We start from the raw sequence: 22,445 nt of genomic DNA, 5'->3' as shown, positions 1-22,445 counted from the left end.
AGAATTTAAGTTTACTTGAAATGGCCATCCAATAAATCCTGATGATCTAAAAAAAGCCTAAACTATTAGCTCAATGATGATTTGGAATGCTCCAGACAAAGTCTCAATTAAGTGCGATGTCATTACAGTGATCGAAAAAGGACAAAAAGTTTAAAAACAAATCGAAACGTTTTCTTACGCGTTCCAAAGAAATTTACTGACTTTTTAAACAGAACAATCCCAGCATAAGAATGGGTCATTCGGAATTTTATAGTATTCGACTAAAGTGGGTCAGTCCGCAACCTGCGAGGGAAAAGAGAGAGAGAGAGAGAGAATGTGTGTGTGATAAGAGTGAGTGAGTGTTATAGAGAGTGAGTGAGTGAGAGAGAGTGTGTGTATGTGTGTGTGTGTGTGTGTGTTTGTTTGTTGTGCAAATTTTAAGTTACCTGCTACTGCATTAAAACAAATCAAAGGTGCAGCTCGTATTGAAGCTATCATGAGTGGTCTATTTCCTTAGTAGTATGATCTGTAGAAAATGACAGCTGTCTTCTTCAAGAATGTGGTGAATGTCTTGGAGTGGACGAAATAAGTGTGGAGTCTTTAATTATTGATCCTGATGAAAATGAAAGTGTTACGTATGCCATATGGGAAAACAATGATCTCGTTAAAACACTGTGCCACTTTCTGTTTTCGTGTCGTACATTGCTGGTTTAACTTTAAGAATTGTAATTCATGACCACATCAAGAAAATCCAAAGAGAATTAATTCCTACCGAAAAGCATCGTATAAAATTTCAAGATACAAATTCTATTTTACTTTATGTGGACTTCGTTGAAAACTGGACTGTTATTCTGCAAAGTGAAATTGAGAGTTATCACCGGAATATGAAACAACACAGTTTTGTTGTAATAAGCGACGACAAAACACACGATTGGGCTCATGTATTCATAACCATAGACAAGATTCTAAAAATACTCGAAGAAAAGCGAAAATATAGGTTATAGAAAAAGGTTCGAATACGTGGAAATAAGTGAGCTCCGTCGTGGCTAAGCGGTTGGCGTACGCGCCTTTGGCGTGGGAGACCCGGGTTCTCTTCCCGGCGGGAGCTCATGTGGTTCGGATTCCAAGTTAATCAGTTGGTCCACGTCTCATATGGCCTCACTGCTGAAAGGGACGCTAAACTAAAACCAACTCAACTCAACAACGTGAAAATAAGTGTCTACAATTTCCCAAACCGTGTCAGTGATTTCTGATGGTGCTGCATCCCACTTTAAAAATCCATTTCAGATGTTCGAGATGCAGACAGGTCTGATAAAGCACTTATTTTCACTTTGGAAAGCGGCCATGCAAGGGCCTTTGCGACGATATTGCGGAGGTAGGCGGGGAGGGGTGTAAAGAATGTGACAACGCGGCATCACCTTAGGCAAAAACAGATACACAGTATTAAAACCGCAGAAGAATTCGTGAGTATATTGCAAGTACAATCTCCGGGTATTACTCTCGTTTTCTTGCTTGGAACTGAATTGGACAACTTCCGGAAAAAAAAAAAAAAAAAAAAAAAACCAAGAATGGGAAAGTGTGCGACCGGTAACTGGTATTCAACGAAGTCACCTTTGGCTTTCGGAAAATGGCGAAGTGTTTATGGCAGTAACGGGTCACCATGAACTAACTTCATGCTTCCCCCAAAATCGAGCTTGTGCAATTCAAAGTGTAGATTTAAGAAGTCTGCAAAAAGGAACTTTTGTTACATATATATACGTATGATAACCAGTTGTGCGTAGCAGAAATATTATGAATAAATCATGAATTACGTGAAGTTGAAGTGCTGTTTATGCTTCCACATGGTCCTTCAGCAGGGTACAGGTTTCCAGAAGAGCATAAGAGAAGTGAAAAAAAGCGTTTTGTGGCTATCGACAATGTGCTACGCAGGGGTGGATCCAGGACGGACTTCTGGGGGGGGGGGCATTGTAATACTGCTACTTAGAGCTACTTTTAAGAGCTAAAAACTCGGGAATAGGTTTTATTTATATATAAAATAACAAAGTTTCTTTTTCTGGGGGGCGACCGTCTCCCTGGATCCATGCCTGGACGAGTTGTGAGTGCATAAACACCTATTGGAGCATCTGCACGGTTACATGCTATTAGCGAAGAAGACACCAAGCAAGCAAATGATTGGTCCATGTGAAAAAAATCAGTGAAATTTTGTTTCCGAAGAACATTTTAAATAAGTGAACTTGAAATTTGTGTGTTTCATAATCGTAACTTCCATCTCAGATTACTTCAGAATGAAAAAATGGAGAAAGAGGAGGCTCATTTTACTATTTCAGAGAGCCTTTTTGATCAAAATAATAATAATAAAAAACAGTTAAGAAAACCTTTTATTCTTCATTTAATTAATGTGAACCACAAACATCAGCAAATCATTGCACTTTTACTGTTTCCAGTGTTGCTAACTGTGACATCAAAGTTAACGAAACTTCGCTAACTTCAAAAGGCTGTAGTTAATTCATGAAGCATTGGTCGAGAATGGTATTTGATGTGTTTATTATTCATGTAAAGTTGAACCATCTGACAAAATTTCAGAATTTTAAAAGATAGTGTTTTCGAGAAAATGGCGCCCAAAAATGGCGATTTTTGAAAATTTTACAATTTCTGGAATTTTTTGTGACAAAACGGTTGCACACAGAAGCGATACAATTTTTTTTCGGAAAGCGGGGAATTAGGTCTTACCAACCATAAAAACGGAATTTTAAAATTCGAACCGGAAGTGCTCGAAAAAAATTAGTTAACTTCGACTTTTCAGATAAACTGACGTTCATTTATTAATTTATGTAGAAAAAGATACGCATGCGCAAACCAAACTATAATAAAATATAGTTTATTTATATGCCTATGTACATACTGCAACAAGATTATAACTCTACTTGTCTCCATAGCTGAATGGTGGGGCTCCGAAGTTGACCATTTTCCATGTCTTCAACAATTCGTAAATTGTACTCCCTGTCTTTGATGGCCCATTACTTGTCGGGAAAATGTTTTTCGACAAAACAAAAAAAATATGGGTCTCTTAAAAACATGTCCAGTTGCTATAAAAAAATTTCAACAATATCTGAGATGGTGATGGTACAATTTTTTTTTTTTTTTTTTTTTTTTTTTTTTTTTTTGCCTGAGTTGAAATGGAAGGCGACATCCACCCACCCAGATAATACTTTTAGATTAAGGTGGAATCCGAATCACTATAATAGTTCAGATTTTATTAATGCTTCCATCAGATCATGCGACCAAAGAGGCACGTTCTTGCTACAAGGCCAGCGGGAGAACAATATTATATGCCTACAAGAAACACGAAACATTATTCATACCAGGTGGGACACCCGGCTTCGATTCCTGGCGGGAGCTCATGTGGTTCGGATTCCATGTTAATCAGTAGGTCCCGTCTCATATAGCCTCTCTGCTGAAAGGAATGTTAAACTCAAAATCAACTTAACTCAACTATTCGTACCACCGAATTTAATATGTTTGTTATAACGTGGAAAATTAAGTACTAAACGGTAAGAATACTGCAAAACAAGATAGAATATAAAACAATAAAACGAAAAAGGCAGTAAGTTTAAAATTCACAAGGGAGGGATTTTAAAAGGTTAAGACGTTATCATGTTACTTGCATTAACACTTAGCAACAACACACAAATATACTATTATACTATTGAACTAATATACTTTTAGTTCGTTACTATAAATAATATACTATTGAAATAATATACTATTAGTTCGTTACTATAACTAATATACTATTGAACGTCGTAATCTTGTATCACTTAAAATTTGTTTCTCTGATTAGACAATATTATATTTGTCTAATCGAATCAAATTATCTATTTTACTATTTTAGCCGTAGTAACTATGAAACAAACCATAGCTTATGCTAATTAATATGTAATGTTAACAATAACTGTGCCTTCACTTTTTTGATAACTTTTTTTATCTGTTTGTCTTCACATATTTACAGTACTCTTACAGAATTTTTTACTTCGATCTCTCCATGAAATCCATACATTTGCTCCCAAAGGATTCAACTGTTAATTTAATGAGAGAATAGCGAGACCATTGGAATCCAAAATTAGTCACCAACAAAACTTGATCCGTGGCTTCTGCATGTGCACCATTGTTCTCTCGGTTTTCTGTCTTACCGGCATGCTTCAAAGACTCACTGCCTTTACGAGGTATTGCAAAACTCAAATGCTACACAATGCTTCATATAAGAATTATATAACTACCTATGAGATTTCGTAGTCGACTTTCTCAACTTCAGAGAACAAAACCTAATTGCAACATTCTATTCAATATTATTATTATTATTATTATTATTATTATTATTATTATTATTATTATTATTATTATTATTATTATTATTATTATTATTAATAATAATAATAATAATAGTAATAATAATAATAATAATAATAATAATAATAATAATAACGTGTAACTGTTACTGCTTGACTACTGACATTTGCGCTAACCACTTGATAGACATATACTTTCAGTTGAGTTGATTTTGAGTTTCACATCCCTTTCAGCAGCGAGGCTATATGAGACGGAACCTACTGATTAAGGTGGAATCGGACGCGGGTCTAACTCTCCAAAGGCGCGCACGATAACCGCTTAGCCACGAAGAAGCTCATAGACATTTGCTTTAGGTGCAATTTTCATTTCTTTATTGCAAAAAAAAAATAAATAAATAAATAAATAAATAAAAAAATAAATAAAATAAAATAAAACTCAATTCGGTATATTATTGTCGCAGTGTACTTGTATATATATATAGATGTACTACCTCAGTTTCTTGAATCATTACAGGATAAAGTTAATTTCAATTTAGCAGTACCTACGCAAAATCCTATTTTTGAATATAATCCTTCCGGTCCGACATTACATACTTCAATATCAGCACCACAATTAGAGAAAGAAGATCAGAAGTATAACCTCAACGTCGTAGAATCTCCACACCAGCAGCAAACTACTGTTTATAACGATTTTTCTTCCCTGGCCAATAAAATGGCAGAGCCCTATTTAATAGTTGCACAAACCAGTTTGCATAACCAAAATAGAAAGAGGTATTAAGGGAATAAACGATGAAACAAAAAGAAAAACCTATTAGAACGGGGTAAAGTATAGAGGAAAACAGGGACACCACAAAACCTCCAACAAAATCCACAACAGAAGATCAAATACTGGACTTCGCAATATGAAGAAAGCGTAGGTATTGTGCTTCTACCTATTTTAAACGTCCAAAAAGTGAGTAGGGCCGACCCTCGTCCAGAAGTCAAAGATCAAGCAATTCTAATGACAGAACAAAGCCCATAAATAATCACTAAATTACACAGAAGAACGCTGCTAGTGGACACCGGATCTACCATTTCCATCCGGCCTTTCGAATATATACTTCCTGATCTTCAATTAATACTACATAAAACGGAGGCTAAAAGGGTATGAAATAAAATTATTAACTTGAAATATGTAGCAATGGTATTATTCACCGTTAGGAAACGACATTCTCTTATTATTTTCGTACGGGGAAGAAATCATGTATTCCAATTATTTTTGGTTTAGACTTGCTTAAACGCTTACATGTTACAATTGATTTAACAAAGAATCTTATCTCTCTATTTAAAAATCATAAGAAGCCAACATTACCAGAAAAGAACCAGGAAAACATTTTATCACAACACACGACTCATATACTTAGACAAAGACAACAAGCTTTGTTTTTTTTATTGACAAACGCATTAAGCTAGTTCCACTTTTCGACGCATTTATTGCGGTGATAGCAAAAGACAGATTGATGATTCTGCATCTTTCTTCGTGTCGTTTCTCCATGGCTTCCTTGGCAAATACAAACTATTGGGCAAAGCTTAGACGTAAACATGACTGGTAATTTCAAATCGAAATAGTTATCCTGTAACTTTAAAGAAAAATACGCCACTGGTGGATCTTGTGGCATGTCAGGATTAATCTTTTGCAACAATGAAAGTGAGCTCTATAGTATTATATATATATATATATATATTTGTGTGTGTGTTTAGGTGCGTGCGTGTCTTCACAGTCGCGGAACGGTCAAGTGTCTCGCGACATATACAGATCAGGAAAACAAAAACAACACGTGTTAAATTGTTTTGAAAAGGCTATCCAATCATACCAAACGCAACCCCTATCCGTATCTCCTTCGGGGGTACTGGAGGTAAAATTTTAAATTGAAACCCACATTTTTTATTGCATATTTGGATTCTCCAGGAAAAGTGATCAATGATTTGACCCAGAATTGAAGACATATCATTCTGGATGGCGCTTGAATCGACTCACAAAAAACGGGCAAGAAAACGTTATGAAAATATGGGTTGTCAGTCCTGTAGTCTGTGGTCATATGTTTAGCGTACTGGACTGCGGAGTCAGAGGCCTTGAGTTCGATCCTCACGCAAGGCAAACTCTCTTTTTGTTTTCCCAAGTAATAATTTTATACATTTTAGCTTCAATTAGTACTTTATACAAGTTACACACACAATACAAATTTCGATAATTGTTTTGCAAACTAGCTTTATGAAGTGGTACTTAGTAATAGGGTTATTATGATTGGAAGTTATAGGGTTATTTACAACAAAAACAAACCATTTTTGTTACAATTTGTATTTTCTTGCAATTTTTAATAGATTACGGATAAATACATTATTTTTATCGACATTAAAATGTATGAATTTATTATTTGAGTACAAAAAAGTACACATAAAATTGTTACTTTGCGTGGGAATTGAAATCAGGATGTCTGATTCCACAGGCCAATACGCTAACCGTATGACCACACAGCACGGGCCTGCCAACCCACATTTTCATAATGTTTTGGTTCCCCTCCTTTTTCTATGTCGATTAAAGCGCCATCCGTGAAGGAACTTTCTTCAACTCTGAATGAAATCCGTTACCTTTTTCTGGAGACTCCAAATGTGCAATAAGAAATGGGGATTCCACTTTAAAATTTTAAAGTTATCCCTCATACCCCGAAGGGGATGGATATAGGGGGTTGCTTTTGGTATCATTGAATAGCTTTTCCAGAACTGTTTAACACGTGTTGTTTCTGTTTTGCTGATCTGTATATTTCGCGAGATATGTGACCATTCCGGGATTTTTCCGGACCCTATGTACAGAGAGAGGGAAAGAGAGACGCGGAACCTTGGGATAGAGGCTAAAACCCCTATACATTCTTGGATCCGCCCATGTATGTTTATTTATAATATAGGGTTGATTTCAGGTTAATATTCATCTCAGAAATATATTCTCTCTTTAATAGACCTAGAGTTTCTCATGCCATCATCCTTTTATACTTATCCCGTTGGGGCTATATAGATTTTTCTACCACTACGCAAAATCTATTTCAAATACAACCATCAGTTTCGTACGCTTGTTTTGTTCGCAAGCTAGATAGAATTATTTTCTAATTAAATTCAATGTATGTTACGTATCAAATAATACACATGGTTTATATACGTAAATATTCTAAAAAAGAAATTAAAAAGATGGTTATTGCAAATATTCAGGATTTCGATTTAATTTGGTACTAAGCAATATTTTTTTTATATGTTTGCTAGAGATACGATTTTTTGGTGACACGCGAAAACGCGAAATGTAGCAGTTTTGTGTGAAAAAGTTGTGTACTTAAAATATATAATTTTTCACTATTTGTTAGGCCATATAACGTTCTTGATTAAACGCGAAATTCTATCGAATTACTGTAATTTGCAACAAGTCTTGATATTCCACGAAATTTACGCAAAAGTGACAATTTTTCGACGCTGTTACGATTTATTCATTACCATTATTTGGCAATTGCTATCAATGTGATGAAAATTCAAATATTTAAAAGAATAGACCACCTTGAATTTTTGAAATTTAACATGCAGTTAAAAATGATCTCCAAATGGTATCTACTGGTGAAGTGGATAGTGAGGAAGGAGTGTTGCAGGGTATGTTAGATGAGCATTCAGAAATCGCTGAAAAGTGTCTCCTACTAATCTATACTCATGTCTAAAATGAGTATCTCATATCTTAACTGTCTTCTTGTGAGAATATAATTTGATAATGATTTTGTAAGGTACTTCTAATACTAATACTATGCGTATAATCGCGAAATATATATATGTGATAAATTTCATAGGTAAATAAGTATAAATATGAAAATTAGCAACATTTTGTTTTACTCACTCTAAATGGACAAGAAAGTTTTATTTTCGTTTTATTGTTCTTATTTACTGCTCTTTTGACATGAAATTTTCTACATACATGTCTTTGTCGATTATACACATACTAACCTTATAAGAAATGCCGGACGAATTCGTTATCAAATTATATTCCTACAACAACATATTTATAGACATGCGACAATAATTTTGTACATGAGTGTACATATCAATTTCGAATGTTGATATGGAGAGGGCTCTCTCTTCTTACAATTCTTAAATGACATAGTTACGGACAAAAGAGCAAATTTAACACCAGAAAACATTAAAACAATGCTTGCGTGCTATTTGCATAAGTAAACTGTGAACACTAAAGTTAATTTTTTTCTATTAATGTTATCTGTGTTTTTTTTTTCTTTCTTTAAATGTTACTTCTATTCAATGAGGATGCTTAGTGTTACTTTTAAAAAATTCAAATATCGTTTAATATAGTCTTGCATGAGCCCATGTCATGAAGATTGATGAGTGAAAATTAAGGTAACTAATTGTAATTGCTAGGGAAAATACTATTCTTACATTGAATTTTTATTCACCGATTTTATCCCGCTTTACGCATATTTTTATAACGAAATTACGAATTGTTATTTACCACAAATTCGTGTCTCTAATGATTGCTCGTATTGTTTTATACGAAAGAACTGTATTATGAATTACAATAGCTATTGTAATCTAAAACCAAATACTGACTATAAATATAAAGCGGAAACATAAATTCCCATTTTCGACTTGTGGTTTCAATTTGATATTAACTTAGAAGTCGGTTACAACTTTAGTAGTGTTAGCATTTGCCATAGCATCGTCCTCGTATAAAAGAGACAGAAGTTTGAACACTTACAGATTATCTGATTTTGTTTTTATAACCATTTTAAATCTTCAAAATATAACTTTATATTGAGAAAAAAAGGAAATATCTTTACATTGAAAAAATTCCGGAGTGGTGACAGAACTGTCGCTCACCACTATCGTAATTTCAAACACCTCACTAATTTCACTTATTTTCTTTTTGAGTTAACTGATTCACCGAACGTATCTCAAAAAGGGAAAACAGACAATGTTCAAGGAACTTCAGGGTCGTGTTGTGCGAGGTAGTAATGCACATTTAAAGTATTAATAGTACGAACTGGGACTGCACAACAGCCAGAAATAGCGAAGAAAAGGAGTCTTAAAGTTTCCGACTCGTCTTATAGATGATAGGACGCGTTAAGTTATCAAATGTCGGCGTAGCAGAGGTAAAAAACATCTATAACTCGCATGCAAAGGGTTCTGGGTTCTATTCCAGCTCGAGTCATTTTTTTGCTTTAACCAATAAATCCAAAGCCATGGATAGTCTTATTAACCAATAAAGTAGCCATTTGTAACTACAAGTAAAATATTAATTCACCATACGTTTATAATGCATAAAACAATAGAAATGTTCAAATCAGTTGTAAAACTTTCAATATTCCATGTTAACTAAAAACAAAATGTATTCTATTCCTTAAATATATTGATATCACTTGTTATATTATAGTTACCACAATCGTTGTGTAAAAAAATGTTCTTGGCGCTTCGTGTCTATATCTGTGGACAGTGTGCGAATTACAAGGGGGATGAGGGGATATCCCCTTTAGTAATACTGGATGTATGCTGTAACCAGGGGCGTCATTTCAGACGACAATAGGATGAAAGACTATAACAGTTGTAGCCAAGGGCGTCATTTAGGGGAGCAAGGGGGACAATTACCCCCCAAGAGTTTGAAGAATACATATACTTTAATCGATTGTCTATTAATATACTAGTACAAAACGTGAGTCTTATATCGGTGGAGCTCTTGCCCCCCTCAAGCGAAGTTTGAAATTATGCCTCTGGTTGTAGCATATATCCAGTATTACCAAAGGGGATTACCCCGTCATTGTAGTGAGGCTGTCGTAGTGTAAGGACGTGTTTGTGTGAAGTTCCAGGGAGCAGTGAACCGTGACAACATGGGGATCGAAATTCAAACCTGCCGTGTGAGAATAGGATTGTGGTGCGGTCGAGTGTGTATGAAATGTCCGAAAACTCAGTGTGACCAACCTTGTTTGTCTCCTATGTACTTCATGGGAATTGTGATTGCTGTGTTGCTAGTAATTGGAGGGGTGGAACTGAATCCTGGACCAGCCACAATAGATGATGTGTTATCCAAGCTTGAGGACATGGACAGTAAAATAATGTCATTGTGCTCAACTGCTTGTGATCTGATCAAAAAATAGAGAACTTGACTGGTGAATTAAGTATTATCAGGAATGAAAATAAAGAACTTGGAGGAAGCAAAGAAGTTGATTGATAAGCTTCAGGACCACTCCCGCCGCAATAATCTTGTTTTCTACAATATTGCGGAAGGGGAGAAAGAAAGATGGGAGGAAACAAAGGAACTGATAAGGGAATTCGTTGAGGAGAAACTGCAGATTGAACTTAATCCGATGGATATTGAAAGATCATATAGATTGGGTAGGGGGAGAGATAGACCCATAATAGTGAAATTTGCGAATTACAAAAGAAAGAAACAAATACTAAGAAATGCTTATTATGCCAAGGGAAAGCCTGTCAGAATAGGAGAGGATTTTTGCTATGCTACTCGTGCCATTAGGAAGGAACTAAACACTCACCGGATTGAAGCAGGGTCGAGGGGTCAGAAAGCACGACTTCAGTATAATAAGGTGTACATCGATGAGAATCCTTTCCGGGTAGAAGATCTTAAGAAAAATAGTAACAACCAGATGTCTTCGAAAGTGCAGTATGGTAGTGAAACTAGTGGTAACGAGAAGGAGTTGGCAACAATGCAAGGTAATCTTCCCTCAGTTTGAGCTCCAGTCGGACAAACAACAGCAGCGGCAAGGGTGAATGAAAAGGAATATCCTGTCCTTCGACAAACAAGAAGAGGAGAGGCACGACCTCAGGGGATTTTTTGAAATTGACAGGAAACGTTCAATGACCTTCAAAGTAAGACTTTGAAAACTGAATGCTTCAATGTGTTTGGAAGTGGTAAAAAAAAAGTAAAACATTTACGTATGTGCTATATGAATGTGCGATCTCTTAGAAAGAAGGTGATTGAGTTTTATCCTAATGACTATGACATGGTAGCATTAAGAGAAACCTGGTTAAATAACAGGTTTTTTGATCGTGAGTTTTTTGATATTCGATATTCTGTTTATCGGAAAGATAGAGATAATACATGCAATAAAACACGTGGGGGAGGCGTGCTACTGGCATTTAAGAACATAGAAGTGATTCAGGTTATCTATACCGATCTGAACATGGATGGTATTCTTGTGAAAGTAGAAATTAATTCAAAGGCTGTTTACATTTGCGTTGTGTATATTGAACCGGACTCCAGTATCTCTCAGTATGATTACTTCTTTTAATTTATTGAAGGCAATTGTGAAGTATGCAGCATTATTCTCATAGTGGGGGATATGAACTATTCTCAAATTAATGAAACGCAATTTTCTTTTCTTCACTTGACAGGCAAATATCGGCATTTATATAATTTTCTATTGTATTATGTCCTAACATCCCTTAATAATGTGTGCAACAGCTTAGGAAGAATGTTGGATCTCGTACTCTCTAACCTTGAGAATGTTACTGTAGAAAGAGAGCTGCATCCTCTCGTAAAAGAGGACATGCGCCATCCGTGTCTTCTCATAAATATATTGTGTAAACGGGCAATAAAATCGAAATCCCATAAAAATATTTTAGGTTTCAACTTTCGAAAGGGAAATTTTTTGCAACTTTACAATGATCAACATGAAATTAACTGGCTAAACCTGGGAACTTACAGGGATGTAAATAGAATGTTGGATCAATTTTACGAAATAATTTATGACACTTCTCGCAGAAGTATTCCCTTGAAGGAAAGGTCCACAAAAATTTTTTCCATGTTGGTTTACAAGTAGTTTAATAGAAAAAATATAAAAGAAATCGTACCACCGTGATTTTTGACTGAGGGGAAAGGTTAATTGTCAATTTCATTACAATAAATTTTGTAAATTGCGGAAGGAAGTGAAACAGGAAATAGCAAGGAAGTATACATTATTTATTTTAGAAACGGAAATTAACATACAGGAAGACCCAAAACAATTTTGGAACTATATTAAGAGTAAAACGCGACATCTCTCTTCTGGACCATTGTTGTAGCAGGGACGTAGCCTGAGCAAAAATGATGAGATTGCAAATGCTTTCGCACACCATTTTCAGTCTGTATATCGACTAGCGTCGTCAACTGATGATACTGGTAGTAGTCATTCATTTGGTGATAATATTGATAATAATACTATGTTAGGCTCTTTTTGTATATCGGAGATAACAAAAGAAGAGATTGAAAGGGCAATCAGAAAATTAAAATCTAATAAATCAATGGGAAATGACAACATTCCTCCATATATTGTTAAAGCATGTATTGATATTTTCAAATATCCTCTAAGTATAATATTTAATTTTGCAATAAAAAACAATGTTTTTCCTAACAAAGGAAGCACTCAATAGTTTGCCCAATTCCAAAATGGGAAAGAAAAACAATATTGAAAACTTTCGTCCTGTTGCAATTTTACCTGTATTTGCCAAGATATTTGAAAGTGTCCTGTATGTTCGAATACTAAATCACGTGCGCCCTGCAATCTCGGTATATCAACATGGATTCTTACAAAGTAGATCGACAGTTACAAATTTAGGTATTATTACAGACTTAATAGGTTCTTCCTTGGACAACAATTGTCAAGTAGATGTTATATACCTTGATTTCAGTAAGGCTTTTAACACAGTACATGATGTTTCACTACATAAATTAGCTTTATTTAACTTTAGTCCTGCTATGGTCAATTTCTTTTCCTCTTATTTGCATAACCGCAAACAGTCCGTTATCTATAAAGAATTTCTTTCTAAAGAAATAGACATGATTTCAGGAGTTCCGCAGGGATCGGACTTGGGGCCTCTTGTCTTTTTACTTTTTATCCATGATCTTCCGTGTTGTATTACAAATTCAGAAAAAAGCTACTGTTTGCAGACGATCTCAAAATATATGCCAAAGTTAAAACACAAGAAGACTGTTATTTATTACAACAAGACCTAAATAAGGTAATGAATTCGTGTAAGGTAAACGAACTTCAGATGAATGTAGATAAATGTGTGTCTGTGACGTTCAGTAGAAAAGAGTTTTCTTGCGAATATTCGTGTTCCATTGGTGGGGCAAATTAAAATAAATCGAACTCAGTGAAAGATTTGGGAGTAATATTTGATCATAGGTTAACATTCAACCAACATGTAGATAAAATAACTAATGAAGCCTACAGGAACCTCGGATTCGTAATTCGAATGAGTAATGAACTTAGAAATGTGATGACATTGAAGACTCTTTACTTTTCGTATGTTAGGGCTAAATTAGAATATGCATCAGTTATCTAGCAACTAGACCACACAGGCAAGTTATAAAGCCAGCGTATTTTAATACTTCTACTAGAAGTTCTCGAGATAGGCACTTCTAATACATTGCGTGATTCATTCGAGAGAGGCAAAGCACTTTACATTGAATACTTTTCCTTGTTTCGTTTTTTATTGTGTTTATTCGTTGTGTTTTTCGCACACTGCATGAAAAAGCAAATACATTTTTCGCTACGGTGTCCAGAAATACTATTTTAACTGGTCATAAACCAGAAATCTGTCGATGAAGTTATATGGGGTACTGTGTGGTATTCTATTTTTATGCCGAGTTCCTTTGTGGCTAAACGGTTAGCGTACGCACTTTTGACATAAGAGACCAAGTTGGATTCCCGGTTGAACTCATGTGGTTCGGATTCCACGCTAATCAGTAGGTAAACGTCTCATATAGCCTCGCTGCTGAGAGGGACGTTAAACTCAAAATCAACTCAACATTATTTTTATACCGTCAATAGAAGCAAGGGGTAGACGATACTATCTTGTTAAAAATATGCATTTATTATTTGCCACATATTACAAAGCATGGAAGTATTTGCGACATTAATTACAAAAGCTGCGTTAATTACAAACGATCCCATACCACACGTTCACTGCTAAATGTTCATCAAAATTTGTATCCACTGATGTGCATTGAGGGTGTTGTTCACACCTTGGCGGTTGATGGTATCTTCGTCCGTAAATAGAATATGAGTAAGTGTATCTCTGCTTGCTTGCACCCTGGACAAAACTGCATATGCAGATCACCGTACTCTGCATGTAAATGTTGCACCCGTGGTATATGAAAAGGATGTAAACCATCTTCGACTAGAACCCGATGTACATACGATCATGCTACACGTTCGCCTGTGGCAATCCTGCGTACACTAGTTCCAGGACTTCTTTCGACTATTGCTAAAATATTGTCTTCCTTGTCAGAGGTGTACTTTTGGGAACAGTTGTTCAGATAGTAACTGTGCATTTGACAGCATGCTAGTGTTACGTAATGTTCCATATACACGCAAAAATACGCACCGATGAGGGTACCGTCGCCTATATTATTCTGTTGCACGCCTTGAACTACCGTTGCAGAAGTTATAGACAAAATGCATCTCTGCATACTCGCCATTTGAGTGCAAATACGGGATTTTGTTACATTTTATTGTCTCTATGCCACTTTTATTTCTTAATCACTGTCACGAAGACACTTCACACTTCTTGTTCCAATGTCTCAGTGATCTGTAACTCACTCACAATGTAAATCACATTATCACTATGAGGTTAGCTAGCCGTTCGAGAATTATACCTTCCATAAGTGAAGAAAAAGTTAGGGACTGAGAGATGATCTAAGGGATGTTTCATTTTTTTATTAGAACTTTATTTTATAAAATAACGATATACGGGAGGTGGATATTGCAATCTTTGCGATACCAATCATTGGAATACGAGAACGTCGGTATTGTATAATAAGTTACGGTTATTTTACATTGAAAGACTGGGCTATATTTTCTTCATGGGGGAAAAGGGATATGTGAGATGACTATGACATGAGGTGCGATTCAGAACACAACACGAGAGAGAGAGTTAGAGGGCAGATACAAGTTAATCTTCTCTCTTGGCGGCTGCCCCGAACATTGATTAGAGAAAATGGGAACCCCTGTTAGTAATATATTAGAACCCCTGTTAGGAATTACTTTGCAGAATATGAGGGGACGAGATTAGATGAGGAATGATCGTTGAGAAAAGTCCATCGTAACTTTCATAGGGCTCGTCAGGGATGATTTGATTCCACACCGTTCTTTAAGATTTTAGAATTCATTGCTTCCAATATTGTGGTAATTTAATTTTTTAAAAATTATAACAGATCTTCCTTCTATTAACCATTTTAAATACAAAATCTTGAAATTCTTATACTTGAACTTGTGTAACACACTGAATGTTTAATATTCACAAAATAAAAAACTTAACGCTGTATTTTTTTCATACATACAGTATATAAATAAACAATCAGAGGCATCAAACAGAATTCCATTTTGATTCACACGCTGTAGCACTTTCAAGGCGACTTACAGAACAAAACACTATTTAAAACCATAAAAATTTTTCAGGCTGAAATTTACAATATAAATAATATAAACTAAAATATAAACGGGATTTATGATGAACACATACATGTATATAAACAGTGTAAGATATGCATTTGCATCCGATAAACACTTTGCACTCTGTTACTACAAGTTTTTAAAAAGTGTGAAATTAAATTAAATTTCTATTATTATTAGAAAACAAATACTTCATTTAGTTTCTTTCCAGATGGTAAAGTGCCAGGGACCGATGAGACGTTGCCATGTTGGATAGAAACAGCTATGCGCTGTATTTAAAAAGATGTAGAACGAACTTCACCGGAAACGCAAGGAATTCGCCTTTCTACCTCTCCTAATAAATTGAAGACTTCTTACACACCAAGCGCCACTAGTCTCAATAACAATTGGAGTGAAAACAAAATTTTCGAGAAGGTTGTATTTTCGTTGATTTTCAGCTTTTGCGATTAGCAATAGCTTCAGTGTTCATTACAGATAGAGGGAGACTTGAATGAGCGTATATATCAGCGCATGTAAAGTCCCATAATAAGCATTTACCTCTCATCCATGAAACCAGTGTCATGACATCGGGTCGCTTTCCATCCGAACGACAGCAAGCAAAAGGCTTCCGTATTGAAGGACTTCCATCAGCGTTAAGTGCTCGTAGTATTATATCATTAACGGAGGAGTGTCGGGCGTATCTACCAGCGCTGTTCGTGCGTGAAAGGCCATGTAGGCTACGTTGGTTAACCTGATCTCCACAAGTTAGACAGCAATGAGGATCACAAACAGCTAAACCTAAACTTTCGAAAGCTTTCATTTGACAAATGAAGGCCTAAAGGCGGAGAAAGTATCGCAATCAACCATACACCCGCTTCGGGAGATAAGACAGGAAGGAGCCTGGCTTTATTTTCCGGAACAACAACAGATTGTAACAGATGATTATATAAGTGAGATGCAATTGGTGTATATCAAGATGACTGAAAACATCTCTTGCTAATTTCTAGAGGTTTGTGTCTGCTTAACTTGCCCACCTATTAGAGCCTTCTAGAAATGAACCATCTGGGTCCAAACAATAACTTTGAGGAAGGAGAGCCTCGACTAAACGAAGAGATTCGTAGTGAGATGCTAAGAATGTAGGAATCCCCATATCCCCAGCTCGACGAATACCAAGATTACCCAAACCAACAGGTAAATATGCTTGCATCCAAGAGTCGTCATTTAAGAAGCAGTGAAGGCTCATGCCAAGATGGAAAGCATTGTAAGAAGTAGGTTAAACGAGGGATTGATAAAGACGCTCGTAAAAGGAAAAAGGCTGAATGGGCTGAAATTGAGAAAAATCGAGACAAGAACAATTCTTAATTATTATTATTATTTTTTTTTTCAATAACACGTTAGTAAGTGCTTCCGAGGTGAGGGCAGCTCCTAGAAGACAAGCATTCTGACTGGTTAGAGGACTATGCCTGGAGCAGCCTCATTAAATCTTCTAAAGATTTCGTCGAATGTGATTTCATCTGAACCAACTTCACATTTAGGAAAGTTGTAAGCCAAGAACAGATACCTTCTCATTTATTTGTATTAAGGATTAAAGAACTGCCGTGTAACGTGTGTTCCTGTCACCACGGCATGGCGCGTCCTCAGGTTGCGGATTGAGGAGAAGGCCTCTAGATATAGAGGTTAGCTGCGAATATACTGAATAAGCAGTCGCGGACAGCCGACTAGGAGTAGTCCTCCAGTTTGGGGGTTTGGGTAAGGTTAGCAACCTCATCCTGTTAAAAAAAAAAAAAGTGTTTAGAAATATTCACAAAAGTCTCGGACAGGGATTGGTAACTTGGCACGACCTCAACAAAAGAAAATGGACATGAGATTTGGTACTTGGAATATTAGAAGCCTTTATAGGGCAGGCGCGTTAAAATCCGTAACGAGTGAGTTAGAGAAATACAGGATGGACCTAGTAGGAGTTCAGGAAGTTAGGTAGGAAGGAAATGGATCTGTGAATTCCGGAAATTTTACGTTCTTTTACGGGAAAGGAAATAAAAATCACCAGTTAGGAACAGGGTTTTTCGTTCACAAACTAATACTACCAGCGATTAAACGGGTTGAATTTGTTACTAACAGACTTTCTTTTATTACTCTTAAGGGACGGTGGTGTGATATCATTGTTTTAAATGTACATACCCCAACTGAAGATAAGGATGACGATATAAAAAACAGTTTTTACGAAGAAGTGGAACGGATATTTGACCAACTCCCGCGATACCATATGAAAATTCTATTAGGGGATTTCAATGCGAAGATAGGACGACAGGATGTTTTCAAATCGATTATAGGGAACGAAAGTCTGCATAAGGAAAGTAATTACAACGGTGTTAGACTCGTGAACTTTGCAACATCCAAAAACCTAATCGTGAAGAGTACAAAATTCCCACATCGCGACGTTCATAAATACACTTGAACATCACCAGACGGAAAAACACATAATCAAATTGATCACATTTTAATAGAAGAAGGCAATCTAGTATAATTGATGTCCGGTCGTTTAGAGGGACTGAATGTGACACTGATCACTACCTGGTTCCAGCGATAATACGAGAGAGATTATCGTTGAATAAAGATAATATTCATTGTCCGAAAACGGAGAGATTCAATTTAAAGAAATTAGAAGAGAGCCAGGCAAGAGAGGAATATCAGATTGAAGTTTCGAATAGATTCTCGGCTTTAAAAGATTCGGAGTGCATTAGTGTTGGGGATACCTGGATTGAAATTAGAGATAGCATTAAAATTTCAGCAAAAGAAAAATTGAGACACGCAGAAATACGTAGGAACAAACCATGGTTCGACAAGGAATGCATTAAACTAGCAGAGAAGAGAAAACAGATAAAATTATGCTGGTTACAAAATCCGAATGAAATAAGTACACGAAATTTCGCAGATACCAGGCGGGAAACTTCCAAAACTTTTAGAACAAAGAAACGCGATTTTTTTGAAAGCTAAAATTAAGGAACTTGAAGATAATAGTAAAAATAAAAACATCCGGGACATGTATAAGGGGATCAGCGAATGTAAGAAAGGTTATCAACCTCGTGCTTATATATTAAAGAATCTGACGGTACAGTTCTCACTGATACGGATAGCATCTTAAATAGTTCGAAAGATTTCTTGAACGATTTGCTTAACACGCAATCAAAAACTAGTGTGCGTGGAGAAAAGGAGATATACACCTCAAAACCGTATATTCCAGAACCCAGCCGAATAGAAGTAGAAACCACTATAAAGAAATTAAAGAAACACAAATCTCCGGGTGTAGATGAAATTCCGGCTAAGTTAATTTTAGGTGGAGGCGAAAAATTGTGGAACAAGATACACAAACTCATCCTCCTTATCTGAAACAAGGAAGAATTGCCACAAGGGTGGAAAGAATCAATCATTGTTCCAATTCACAAGAAAGGCGACAAAACTGACTGCAATAATTATCGAGGTATTTCTCTTCTGTCAACATCCTATAAAATCTTTTCAAATATTCTATTAGCAACACTGACCCCATACGCAGATGAAATTATTGGAGATTATCAGTGCGGATTTGGAGGAAATCGATCAACTATCGACCAAATATTTACCATTTACGAAATACTCGAAAAAAAGTAGGAATACAATACCCCGGTACATCAACTATTTATTGATTTTAGAAAGGCGTACGACTCGGTTAGGGGAGAAATATTATACAACGTTCTTACAGAATTTGGAATACCGAGAAAGCTGATTAGATTAATTAAGATGTGTTTAAATGAACCTCAAAGTAAAGTCCGGGTAGGAAAATATTTGTCCACGAGCTTTCACGTCGAAAATGGCCTGAAACAAGGAGATGCGTTGTCCCCATTATTATTTAACTTTGTTCTGGAATTCGCTATAAGGAAAATCAAAGATAGCAGCCAGGGCCTAGAGTTGAACGGTATTCACAAGGTTATGGAATATACTGATGATATAAATTTAATAGGGGATGATAGGAGAAGAATAGAAAGAAATGGAGAGATCTTATTAAACGCTTGCAGGGACATGAGTTTAGAAGTAAATGCAGAGAAAACTAAATACATGGAAGTGCGTCGGGACCGTAATACAGCAAATTATGGATGCGTTAAAATGTTAAATAATACTTTTGATAAAGTGGATAGTTTCAAATATCTAGGATCAGTATTAACAGAGGAAAATCATATTGACGAAGAAATTAAATGTCGACTAAAAGCAGGGAATTCATGTTACTATTCGGTTCAAAATCTCTTGTCGTCGCGAATTCTGTCGGAAGAATTGGAAGCTTAAAATATTTAAAACGATAATCATGCCTGTTGTTCTGTATGGTTTCGAAACATGGTCGCTTACTCTGAGGGAAGAACATAGACTGAAAGTATTTGAGAACAAGATGCTCAGAAGATTATTCGGACCCAAGAGGAACGGGAATGGGGAATGGCGGAAATTTCATAACGAGAAACTACATAATATATACGGTTTACCCAAGATTGTTATTGTCGTCAAGTCTAGGAGGCTTAGGTGGGCGGGAATGGAAGAAAGTAGCTAGAATGGAAGAAAGTAGAAACGCTTTCAAAGTCTTGACTGGAAGACCAATCGGAAAACGACCATTAGGAAGACCTAGGCGCAGATGGGAGGACAATATTAAGATGGATCTCCCAGAGATTGGAATACAAAGTAGAAACTGGTTGCAGTTAGCTAAGGACAGAAGTCAGTGGAGAGCTTTTATGAACGCGGCATTGAACCTCCAGGTTCCATAGGCCATAGAGTGAGTTAGTTAGTTATTAAAGAACTGCTTCGAGTTCACCACCAATTGTTCCATCGTCTAAGTACCAAATGTTTCATTCGGTATCCAGTGATTTAACTAAAGAATGAATAGCGAAAAGTGCTGGGTCCAAAGGACCACCTTGTTGTACACCTCTCTGACAAGAAATAGTGTTTCCGTCAAAAAATATATCACTGGGTTGAGCATAGCATTGATGAACATACAGATAAATTGAAGGAAAATCAATCAGCACTGCGGCAAGCATAGTATCCCGGGAAAGGTCATTAAATTCGTTTCGAAAATCCAACTTTACGACCGTCTTAGTAGCACAGTGAGTAGAAGAGAAATAAACTGGAGTTGCGTGAATAGCTACCTCGGCACTTTAAAAATACAAACACCAAGCTGATGGTATCATAAAACGTTCTTAACCGGCTTACGTATTCTAAAGCATACAATTTTTGCCGATATCCCGCACCAAATATTTCCAACAGCTATGGACCGAATATCACCATAATTCTTTCTCAGCGCTGTAAGTTTGGAATGGAAAAACAACGGATAAATTTCCAGAGGTACTTTACCACAAGAGCTTTTTCCTTCGATTTCAATATTTGACAAGGAAGAAGGTATTTAAGAATTGAAGAACGAAGTCCATCTAGCTTCCCACGTTGCCTGACAGAAAGGAGTTAATTGCGTTTTCAATATCAATAAGTCGAAACTCCTTTAAAAATGTGTTAATCATCACCATTGATCGAAACCTCATGGAACACATCTTAAAATACGTAGAGGACCTCAGACATTAATATCTTGCCCAGGTTAGAAATCGGCAAAACTTATGTGTTGTTGCTTCTGTTAGTGTCGGTAGCATTTCCAGTTTTACCCTGAAAGCAGCCATTATTGGTGATAGAGCGAATATCATCACCAGCAACTCGATGTTTCTTACCAATATGTATAGCTAAGCCTCTTGCATTTATATATTTTCAGCAATGGGGATAGGGCAATGCATTAGCAGTTCTAGAAGCACCGCCAAACATTTACCATCACTAGCACTTGGCACTGAATTACTATTTGCAAAATCCGGCATCTTTTCAGTTTGCGAAGCACATCCGTCACCTGAAAATTCCATTAGTTTAGTTGATTATATAAATTTGTTTTAATTATGTATTAATATACATTTTAATTAAGTAGACCGTTTTTTTAGTCATTGCTTACTATTTGCCAGCTCTCTTTTCTAAGCAATTTTGTATTTGTTTTGTTATTTGCGCCCTACTTGTAAATATTTACAGATTCCATTTACTCAGTTATTTTTTATTTTATTTTTTAAATTTATTTATTTATTTATTTATTTATTTATTTTATTATTATTATTATTATTATTATTATTATTATTATTATTATTATTATTATTATTTTGCTTGCGTGCCGTCAAATCTTTTATACAGCTCCCTACCCCAGCAGTTCTGTTTTAATTTCGATCAATATTTTATTACTTTGATTTTTATTACTGAGATTTAGTGCTTTTCTGTGCCTCAAGCAGGAGTGTGGCGTTCAACGCTGACAATACAATACCTAAGAATTTTTTAGTTATCTGTATACCCAATCACCATATATTTTTATTAGGCACTGAAGGTTGTTTTAGTTTGTCGTTTATGCACTTCGAAATTCGTTGAAATGTTAATATTACTAAGAAATTGCTCTTCAGTAATACTTCGAGCAATGTTAGTCGTTGCAGAAAGTTTCAGAAGCAGTTATCACAGAAGCATAAACTCTACAACATTTATTTTGTCGCAAACCATACAGATAGCTACCTCACATCTCTGATCTAATGGCTAGCTCATGTGCTTAGTCGCAGAGTCATTGATCAAGAAAATAATATACTTTCTATTTAGATTA

At 35.8% G+C, this 22,445-nt stretch overlaps 1 protein-coding gene across 3 annotated transcripts in view; it reads left to right on the top strand.

Moving 5' to 3' along the window:
* The window catches only part of LOC145662782 (inositol polyphosphate-4-phosphatase type I A), a 422,451-nt gene that overhangs the window by 199,513 nt on the left and 200,493 nt on the right, over window positions 1–22,445 (top strand). The gene's annotated exons all lie outside the window — the stretch shown is intronic.

Source organism: Thermobia domestica, chromosome 10, assembly GCF_964235325.1.
Source record: "Thermobia domestica chromosome 10, izTheDome1.hap1.1, whole genome shotgun sequence".
In the NCBI taxonomy this organism is placed as follows: Eukaryota; Metazoa; Arthropoda; class Insecta; order Zygentoma; family Lepismatidae; genus Thermobia; species Thermobia domestica.
The sequence above is the reverse complement of the archived record's forward strand: the minus strand, read 5'-3'. Positions and strand labels throughout refer to the sequence as shown.